The sequence below is a fragment of the Octopus bimaculoides genome, chromosome 13, assembly GCF_001194135.2.
Source record: "Octopus bimaculoides isolate UCB-OBI-ISO-001 chromosome 13, ASM119413v2, whole genome shotgun sequence".
NCBI classification, from domain to species: domain Eukaryota; kingdom Metazoa; phylum Mollusca; class Cephalopoda; order Octopoda; family Octopodidae; genus Octopus; species Octopus bimaculoides.
The window spans coordinates 22,609,773-22,620,357 of record NC_068993.1 but is presented as its reverse complement, the minus strand read 5'-3'; the positions used below and the strand labels follow the sequence as shown (position 1 = coordinate 22,620,357).

The window sequence follows — 10,585 nt, the reverse complement described above, 5'->3', positions numbered from 1 at the left end:
TATATACATATACACTCTTTTGGAAAATGTTGAATGTGGGAGTAGATAAAGCTATGAACAATATCGAATAAATATTGGGTTAAAATTGGGATACAGAAAGTCGAAAATGCACGTGGGGCAGCAATATATATATACAAATTTGTATGTATGTGTGTGGGTGGATGTTTGTACATGGGTGTGTGTCTGTGTATAAAGACACTGGAAATAAGGCCTGGCTCTAACGTTTTAGGCATGTCCTACTTAGACCATTTTACAAATGATTTGACCAACGAAACTATTTGCCATCGCAGTAGCCCTCATGTAAACCTCCCCACATTGAAGAGAGAATGCTTAGTTGGTATGTCTTTTAAACAAGACACATTCACACTTAAAGCATGCATCTACCAATATATATGCACTAGAGCGTGTGTACACAATTTGATGTGCGTATATAGTGATACAATTTCAAATTTCCCCCCGAGGTTACTTCATGTTCACTATCACTTCAAGATCCCTATCACTAACCATATAGAAAACCAAAGTGTGCTTTGTCGTACATTTTCAAAGAAAAATTTGATTAAAAACAACATTTTCGATTCTGTCAGAATGCAATAATTTTTAGATGGTAGAAAGTCCTCGTTCCTAGATAGTACAATGAAAATTCAAGAATTATTGCAAAAACTAAACAAAAGTAGATCAGAAATAGCGAAAAGAAATATCAAAAATTAAGAACAAAAACTGTGAACAATGCAAATATCAATTATAGCAGAGGACGGTAAAGAAAGAAAAAAAGAAAAGTTTAGTGAAATTCATCTGGTAAATTTGGTGCGGCTTAGTGCGTCATAAAATATTTTCACCTCCCTAAAAATTCTGATTCTGACAAAGTATTAAAAACCTAAAGGTCATTACTTTCTGGATTTTTTAGAACTAAGCTGTTTGTCTGCAATGCAAAGACAATGTCTTTTACTTCCATGCTTGTAAGGCTTTGATGACTCAATAATCTTCCATTTAATATATTTATTGGATGCCCTTTCACTTAATTGCCAGATTATGATTATTATGCTTAATTTCTTTGGGTCATGTGTCCAACTGTATACATGTAGTTCTGGAACATAACCTTTTTCTGCCCTGCATATGTATGTCCTTTTCTATCCTTTATATGTCACATTGGTTTATAAATTATTGGTTTTACGCTATAATGCACAAGTCAGATGCGTCTCTTCCTGTTTCTCATGAGCACATACCTTCTGTTTTCGAAAGTGGGTGTCTACGATATTATCAGTTTCAGGTTAGTGGTACATGATAGCTTAACTTAAGATCATGTCAGTGAAATAGATATCAATACTTACAGCAACAATTATAATAATAATAATAATAATAATAATAATAATAATAATAATAATAATAATAATAATAATAAGCTTCGATGTGCTTAACTGGAAAACCAGTGAAATAAAGAAAATTGCCATAAAATGTCACAAGCTACTGCACCATCCAAAGGCAGACGTGGATCGCCTTTACCTTCCCAGCGCTCAGGGAGGTAGAGGCTTGATCCAGCTTGAAATTACGTGCAAAACCATGACAATCGGAATGGCCAAATACCTTGAAACATCCAACGATTGGATGCTAAAACTTGTTGAAAAACATGAAAGACCGAAAAAACTTCACTCTATTCTGAAAGAGAGCAAAAAATTCGCTATTGATCTCTTAGATACCTACCAGATTGATCAGGCTGAAGGAAATGTGCCAACTGCTGCTGCAAAGAAAATAAAATTAATCGCAAAGACAAAAGCACATGAAAAATTAGCTAGCAGATGGGAACAGAAACCTCTGCATGGGCAAGTATGTGGCCCGTCGCCAACAAGATGATGTCGACCAGAAACACATGCATCAATAGTTACGAAGCTCAGGGCTAAAAGCAGAGAGTGAAGGTTTCATATTAGCTGCTCAAGACCAAAGCTTATTAACCCGGAACTACCAAGCCAATGTAATAAAAAATGGAGCTGACCCAAAATGCCGATTCTGTAACGATGAGATTGAAACTATAGACCACCTAATTTCAGGGTGTAGAGTCTTAGCATCTGTAGAATATAAAGCAAGACATGACAGAGTCGGCCAGTATTTACACTGGACAATATGTCGTCATTATAAAGTCAAAACCGCTTGCAAATGGTATAAACACCATCCTAAAGTTGTGATTGGAGAAAATGTGTCGATTCTCTGGGACTTACCCGTACATACCGACAAAACTATAAAAGCTAATAAACCGGATATTACTATAAAAGATTAGACAAAAAAGATGTGTTTATTAATTGACATGGGTATTCCTTACAATCACAATATAGCGGCGAAAGAATTTGACAAGATCAGTAAATATAAAGACTTGCTAATACAAATTGAAAATATGTGGCATCTCAAGGCGACTACCGTACCAGTAATTGTAAGATCTCTAGGAATGATAAAAAAGAAGGTTCTGAAGCCTATTTGCTGTAGACCAACATTTATACCAAGGCAAAACATGCGCATGATAACACTTCTAATCAGTTTAGATAAGAAACCATGAAAGCCAGTGCCTGATACTGCATCAGGGTATTATTATTTCTATTATTATTATTATTATGTTTTTTCTGGTTTCTTCAAATTTTCTTCCATTTCTCGCCGAGTGTTTACCGTACACCTAGGGCAGAGAAGCTCATTGTACGCATTCCCAGTTTACACACACAAAATCACAGGTAAATATGTATGTAAAAAAATTTATAAATAAATAAATTCATGAATAGATGTTGTTTTCATAGCGACAATGCTCTTCTCAGTCCATGAGTCGTTCCAGTTAACACGATTTTTTGCACATCCTGTAGGGATGATAGGCCTTACCATCCCTACAGGAAGTGCAAAAAATCGTGTTGATCTACAGAAAATATTCTGCTATACCACAGATTTGTTTGTCAGTTGTTTGACCATAACCAGCTGAGCATGTCCCTTGGTGGCTGATAATATGTACAACTCTGATCACGAGCAGAAATTGTGGAAAGAATCATAACCATGTGTTGAGAGAAATTCTTTGGGGCCTGAATAATTCACCTCTGGAAACATGGATGTTTCGTTCAACATCCTTAAACAAACCTTATTCAGAGACCTTTTGAGTAGGATGGGCTATTAAACACGAAGAAAATTCTAACTTGGCTCCACCTGCAAGGTCATGCGCTACTTATCCGAAAATGAGATCAATGTGTCGCACATATATGGTTGCGACGTATGTACCTGGTGTAACCTTATCAGACGGGAAGTTATGATGGGTATACTGGGCTTCGTATACGTTATCCCAGTGTCACTTCGATGGCATGCACTGCTCTCTCGCCTAATAATAACAATGATGATGGTGATGATGATGATGATGATGATGATGATGATGATGATGATGATGATGATGATGATGATGATGATGTTATTATGGACAGCTAGATTACTTAGGACGGTTCTTGTCATCTAAGGTTACTTGTAGCCCGATGTTTTTCTCTTCCAACAGTTTAATTTGTTGTACGTACGTGATAATGCCAGAATTTTGAAGGGGGGTGGGGCTAGCTCATTACATCGATCCCAGTGTTCTGATAGTACTTATCTCATCGATCCCGAAAGGATGAAAGGCAATGTTGATTTCATCGAAATTTGAGCTCAGAAGATAAAGACGGATGAAATGCTAACAATTCTGCCTGCTAATCGCTTCAAACTTTGGCACACGGCCTGAAAATTTTTAGGTGGAGATTAGTTTATTATTTTAACCGCAATACTTGGCTTGTACGCTATTTTAACGATCCGGAAAACACGAAATGTATAGTTGACCTCAGCGACAGTTGAACCCAAAGTGCGCGCGCGTGTGTGTGTAATATACATAGACACATCCACCACTTCAAAGCAGTATTCAAGGGGCGACAAATGTTTATCGATATTGCAGCGGCACTTCACATTTAGTTTTTCGAATCTCACGTTCCCGATTAGGATACAATGTTGATACGAAGTTGATACGAAGTTGATACGATCTGGATACGAAGTTGAACAGAAAAACATGAAATGATCACTTAGAGTAAAGAATGCTTAATATCAAAATTAAGTGTGAGCAATATTTCTGAAACTAAGTTGACTTATAAAATCGAAATTATTTGTTGGAGCACAGTTTCAATAGAACACGTGTATATGTATACAAATATGTATGTCTGTCTTGTATCTGCATGTGTGTGTGTGTAGTTATACATGTGTATGGTATGAGCGAGTGTGTTTGTGTAAATATCTATAGATATTTTTATGTGTTTCTATAATTTAACTACATGTCAGACGATATTTCTAGCCTACATCTAAAACAATTTTAGTGTCATAACCCCCTTGAGCTGTACGCATCTCTGTAATCACGCTCTAGTTGTATCGCTTTCAGCTTCGGTACTGTTAGAATTAATACTAATCAATATTAATAATAATCAATATGAACAAACACTCTTGTAAATGTACTCTCCAAATATACATGTTTTTGTTTGTATGCCTTGAGTCAGACGAAGATAGATAGATATACAAATAGATGAATATATTTTTATGAGTAAACGCATATATATGTGAAAGTACATACATATAAATATATACTGTACATACACTATATACACATGTGTCTGTGCGTGTGCAGTGCTATATCTATGCATTTTTTGTGTAGATACGTACAGTATATATATACATATATATAAGTATATATATATATATATATATATATATATATATAATGTATTCATATATGTGTGTCCATATGTGCGTATGTGTGTATCTGCGTTTCTGTATAAAAATCAATTTTCCCCCTGTGACGTAAACCACACTGGTGTGAGAAAGTAACAAGATTTCGTAAGTAATGAATATAAAAAAAAATAAAATAACACATAACTAAAAGTTAAAGGTCAGTGTAAAGGTAAATAAAATGAAAATAAATACATGATATACATGAAATAGTTATATCCATTTGTTTTATTTTCTTTATGTCGACATCAACTCAGGTTTCCTAAACACATGTTCGAAGAACTTTTCCAAAACTAATCCAGATGATATTTCAAAGGTTACTTAAGAATAAGAAGCTTCCGAAAGCATGGAAGTAGCGCAAAATAATTCAGATGCATTAAAGAAGAGAGATATTATCAATTAAATTTCTATTTTTTAGGCTTCGCTTATTTCGAGCCAAGATGGTAGGTTTTGCATGATTATTCGATCTGCTAAATATAACAGACATGTCTCACTTAAATCACATCTTAATCTAATTCTTAGTACCTCTAAATACGGTGTTACGTTTGGAATATGTTTTGTTTTCAAAGTTAGAGTCGACCAGGAGCAAAACAACGGTATCATTATACAACAGCATTAACATCGAGAAAATTTGCAGATAGAATCTAATGACGTTTCTCGACCTCTTGTGGTTTCTCTTATTGTAGATTTCCAATGAATACCAAGACAACGTATCTCTTGTTCATTGCTAGATGGATACGATTTCTATTCATTGTGGATACATCTGACAAAGATGACTGCAACGTCACGCATCAATTAAATTTTCTTGAAAATTATTGGATAAAGCAGTTATATTTTTGATTGTGCCAAGTGAATAAGTGATAAGCTTTAAGTGTTTATAGCTTTTTGTGCCTATAATAATTTTGTCAGTTAAACGTGATAAAATTGTTGCATTAAAATCAGCAGGAGAATCTAAGAAAGATGTTGCAAAACAACTCAATCTGTATTGTAAGAGGGTGTATAATTGTCTGGAAACGTTACAGTTAATCTGGCATCACATCAAAGAAGCAAATTCTAGGGAGTAAAAGAACTGTTCGCATCAAACTTGTGATTGATACTGTGAGAAAAAGAGCTCACTGGAATCAGCGTCGAAGCATGCGAAATTATAGGAAGAGTGCTTAATATTTCAAATTCTTCAATGCACAGGATTGCTAAAGATGATTTTAGGCTAAAGGCATACAAAAAGGAATCGAGCCGGACAAGTAATTTCAGCAGTTTCAAAGAAGAAACGGCTCGAAATAGGGAAGTTATGTTAGCGGAGAGGAAGGGCCCCACAAAATCTTCATTTAGATTGACGAGATCTTCACTTTGGAGGTTGTTACGAACAAACAGAACAACTGACTGGATGATAGTGATCCGTAAGATTTGCCGGAAAAGAGCCAAACCCATTTTCGTCGTCAAAAATGAGCTGGGGTTATGGTGTGGGATGCTGTAGCATCGTATGGATCAAGTCTCCTTTCATCTTTATTTACGAGGGTGTTAATGGGAATAGCACAGTTTACATCAAAATGTTGGAAGAGAAAGTAGTACCTTGGTTAAATGAAACATTTAGAAACAGGTATATCTTCACTCAGGACAGTACCCCGGCCCACACCTCGGATTTTACGAAAAAAATGCTGCAGAGAGCATTTTTCCTGTTTTGCAGACAAGAACTTGTGGTGTCCCTCACGCCCAGACAGACATCTAGCCTATGGAGTTTTCCGATTGGTCTGTCTTAGAGACTGATGTCTCAGCTGTCTCATACCCAAGTGTGGTGGATCTGAAAGAAGCCCTCCTTACTTACATGGAGTAAAATTGACGAAACAGTGGTGCAAGACTGTTACAGTTCAGTAACCATACGTTCACAGGCTATGAGCAAAGCAAGTGGTGGTCATTTTGAAATCTGATCCGTGTGTTAGATAGGTAAAATATAGTTCTTATAATTTAACTTTGATTGCCCTCTCTTGTATATATTATGAGTAATTACAAAAATATGACAGGAAAATCTTTGTGTAGACATTATTTCAGCAGATAATATTTCCAGTACAAATACAGAAAATCACAAAATAGTGAACTAATGACTTAGTTCTGCCATTTAATTGTTTGTACTCTGCTTGAAATTTCTCAACAAAAGAGGTTGTCACCCACTTGTAACACTGATACCTCACAATAAATGTACATTGCCTTCTTAGGCGATTTACATTGTCTGTTAGGTATACAATACCATATTGTCATCCATCAGCATAACGGCATAATCACATGTCATTTTCAGGAGAGGTTAAGACCAGTTGTTTCTTCTGTATGCTGGTGGCTTAATTATCAAAGCTGAATCTGTCAAGGAAATCATTTCAGATATGTGGAATCAAAACCTAAAATCAAGGGGTCTTAAATAAACCTAACAAAGACAAAAGTTTTTGTTACTTGGAAACAAAAGACAAGATTATGCTGGCATTTGTGAAATGGTCATGCTTACATAGATGAGAAGTAGGCACGAAGCCATATTCTGTACCCAATGTCAGTTATAGAAACAAATGAGATGCAATGAGATTACAGAGGCTAAAAATGTACTTTGCATGTAGCAAATATACAGCTGATTGCTTGAAAGAAGGTGTTCTGAAAGTGCAGTAGCTAAAATAAGAAGAGAGTCGTAAAAGTTCGGGGAACAATTATATCTAATGGCAACAAAAATAGTCTCTTTTAAAGCGTAGGGGAGATTGAGCATTGCTTGTGTTGGTATTGCAAATTTTCTTAATATTGAAACTGGACATTGATTGTAGTGGATGAGCAAAAACCAAAGAGAAAAGAAGCAAGCTTCCTCTGATGAATGAGTAATTTAAATGAGCATCGGAAAAGTGATATAGAAGAAAGAAACCTCAGAGTGAATTTGATAAAACCAAAACTCTCAGGAGACAAGACAGGGCCCTTGCTTCTACCGGGGAAATGACTGAAAATAAGATGTGCAGAAAAGGAATACATAGGAACTTTATAGGGCGGTTCTAATGTTAACTATGGGTGTATTGGTGTCAATTGTAGGCTGACAGTGAATAAGGCTATGTATGTGACAGATGTGTAAGAACAGTGAGGAATCAGAACCCTAGTAAATAAATCAAACGCTCAAAAGGCTTTTTATAAGTAGTAGATAATTTAAGTTACCTATATATCTAAATTAACAGTGAACAGAAGGTGCTTAAAAGTATAGTAAATGAAGTAAAATTGAATGGAAAACCTCAAGGAGATATTACCTCTACTGAAAATTAATGGAGTCTTTCTTCAAGGGAAAGTTACATCGTATGATACATTTGTACAAAGTACAAAGTACAATACTGCATAGTAGCAAAGGACGAGCAGTGATTGTGTAAGATGCGCTGTTCCTCGAAAGAAAGTTTAGCATGCTTCATTATGTGTGGAATGTTAGTGTACATCAATTAAAGAGCACACATGACCTGAGAGGATCAGATGTAGTGAGTTGGAGAGCGAGATGGTATGCTGATATGGTCATGTGATGTTGAACTAACCTAGTTGATAATGGTGGAGGATTACAGCCTCTACCATCATCACAGATATAACAGCACACAGCAACAACGAGCCGGTTGCAGTTCACTACTACTACAATGATGTTTTCCTCTAAATTGTCCCATCTAATCAGCATCCTTGTCACTCACAGGACATGCATTTCCTACGCATTGCTAAATATATCAGCATTTCTTGAACTGCTAGTGATTGAACGTGAGATGATTTGTAAATGTTTGCATAATAAACAATAATGACATATCCTTCGATTGTACATCGTAATATCTATTCACATCCCACTAATTCCATTTTCAAAGTTTTGTACACTGCGTACAATGCATTACACGCGCATACACACACACATACATACGCACTCGTTAGTATTGTTACACAAAGTTTAATTTACCAATCCCACCAAGTGTATAACTTTGTTCCAACCAAGAGATCAAGATATGACACCTGAAAGTGATCATTTTCCTTGCTCTTTCTAATAATGGGCAAAGCGCTACTAAAAGTCCTCAAAATCGCTACAGATGTTGATCACTGATGTCTGCTCTTTCATAGTGATTTACATAACATAGCAAAGCACTATATACCGAACACTAATGTGTCTCTCTTCAAGACCAGACAAATCTTCAGCTCTGAATAGTTACGAAACATCTGCAAAGCTAATTACTCGCCTGAATAGTGTAGTGTATTCACATTTGAGACAATGCTGTTTGCTGACAGAGAAACATCCTAGACCTCATCTAAAATATGACCATCTGAGTGGATGATAGAAACTGCCTTTCGACGAACTTGCTGCTTTATCTCTGTTTATTCCATAGCTAATATAAAACTTTCTGCTCACCTAAACCACCTAGTTAACTACTTACTCTACCAATACTAACCCATCTCTTCACGTTCTGGCATTCTCGGTTTTTCTTCTTACTAATTCGTGCAATCATTCTTTCTTTGATCGTCAACCCTTCAATATTTTTTCATTACTCACCTTTTCTGCAGATGGCAACCTTAAAAATATATCGAATAAAACTCACTGGTCTCAGGAGGCCTGCTGACATTATGCATAAAGCTTATTATCAAGCCTGAACTATGAAAAAAAAAATTATAAGCCAGAAATGTTAAGGAAGACGTGACAAGTACTAGATGGCATTTATCAGCAAGATGACAAATCTTAATATTGAATGGTATATCAATTCTATTTGATTCAGAAAATGAATGCATAAAGTCATGAAAAATTCCTTTCTCGGAAATAAAATAATTACAAAACCAGAATAATGTCATGAAAAGTAATGTATCTATTCAGCTGCATATTCAAAAGTTGATAACAGTCGTCTTTCATTCGACACAATAGATATTGTCATTCATTAGACGACAGAATCTTGGTGCATTTATAGTGAACATTTCTTCTGAACGACTTCGATATTCTTACATCTGTAGTTCCCTTTTAATTTATCGCTATACCATTATTTATCCAATAAACATATTCGAGTGAATTGCAACTAGAAACGATTGTTTTATAGATATATTCGCTAGGCACCCTTGCTAACGTAAAAAAAGAAAGGACAACAATCGAAGGATTGTCTTGTGAGCGCTTACTTATACACTTTAACCACTGGACCACAGGTATGCTGTGTCTTCTCCCTGCCTTTCAACAATATCTACAGTGTCCTCTAAACCTCAATGTGCAGCTTGTTCTTTCTTCTCAAAATATCAGTTCACTGGAATTCACTTCCTACCCATGTTTTTCTTTTTTTTTATCTTTTTTTTTCGTCTTTCAGCTGTTGACTAGAAAAACCAGTCTCTAGGGGCACGTACACTTCCTCCGCCACCTCCAGATCATGCAAATAAGCTTCACTAGAATTGCACTCAATAACAGAATTATAATATGATTTGTCGTGCGGGTCTGACATCAGTTCTTCCCTGCATGTCTATAAACTACAACAAAATTGTTTGCTTGAAGGTCTTTGAGTCAACTTAACACTTTACCTCTAGAAATAGAGTGAAGCAGAACTAAACTTCTATATCATGTAAATCGCAGCACCAGCAACATCAAATTACACATTGAGAGACTGTGATATGGGATTATAGCGCTAGTACTGTGTATCAGTGTGTGAGCGCCCACAGCCATCTGTGTCTGCGAATGTCTATGTGTGTGCGTGTGTATGTGATTGCGTGTATGTATATGTGTGTGTGTGTGTGTTACTGTAAAATTGAGAGCTTTTAAAAAGTTACGTAATTATTAAAATTAGCTCCCTATTTTTTTTTTTAGATTTGTCAACAATTTCTTCTAGCTTATATATATATA

The 10,585-nt window shown here is 35.7% G+C and overlaps 1 protein-coding gene across 1 annotated transcript in view; it reads left to right on the top strand.

Moving 5' to 3' along the window:
- Nucleotides 1–10,585, top strand: part of LOC106868155 (glutamate receptor ionotropic, kainate 2) — a 243,872-nt gene that overhangs the window by 166,019 nt on the left and 67,268 nt on the right. The gene's annotated exons all lie outside the window — the stretch shown is intronic.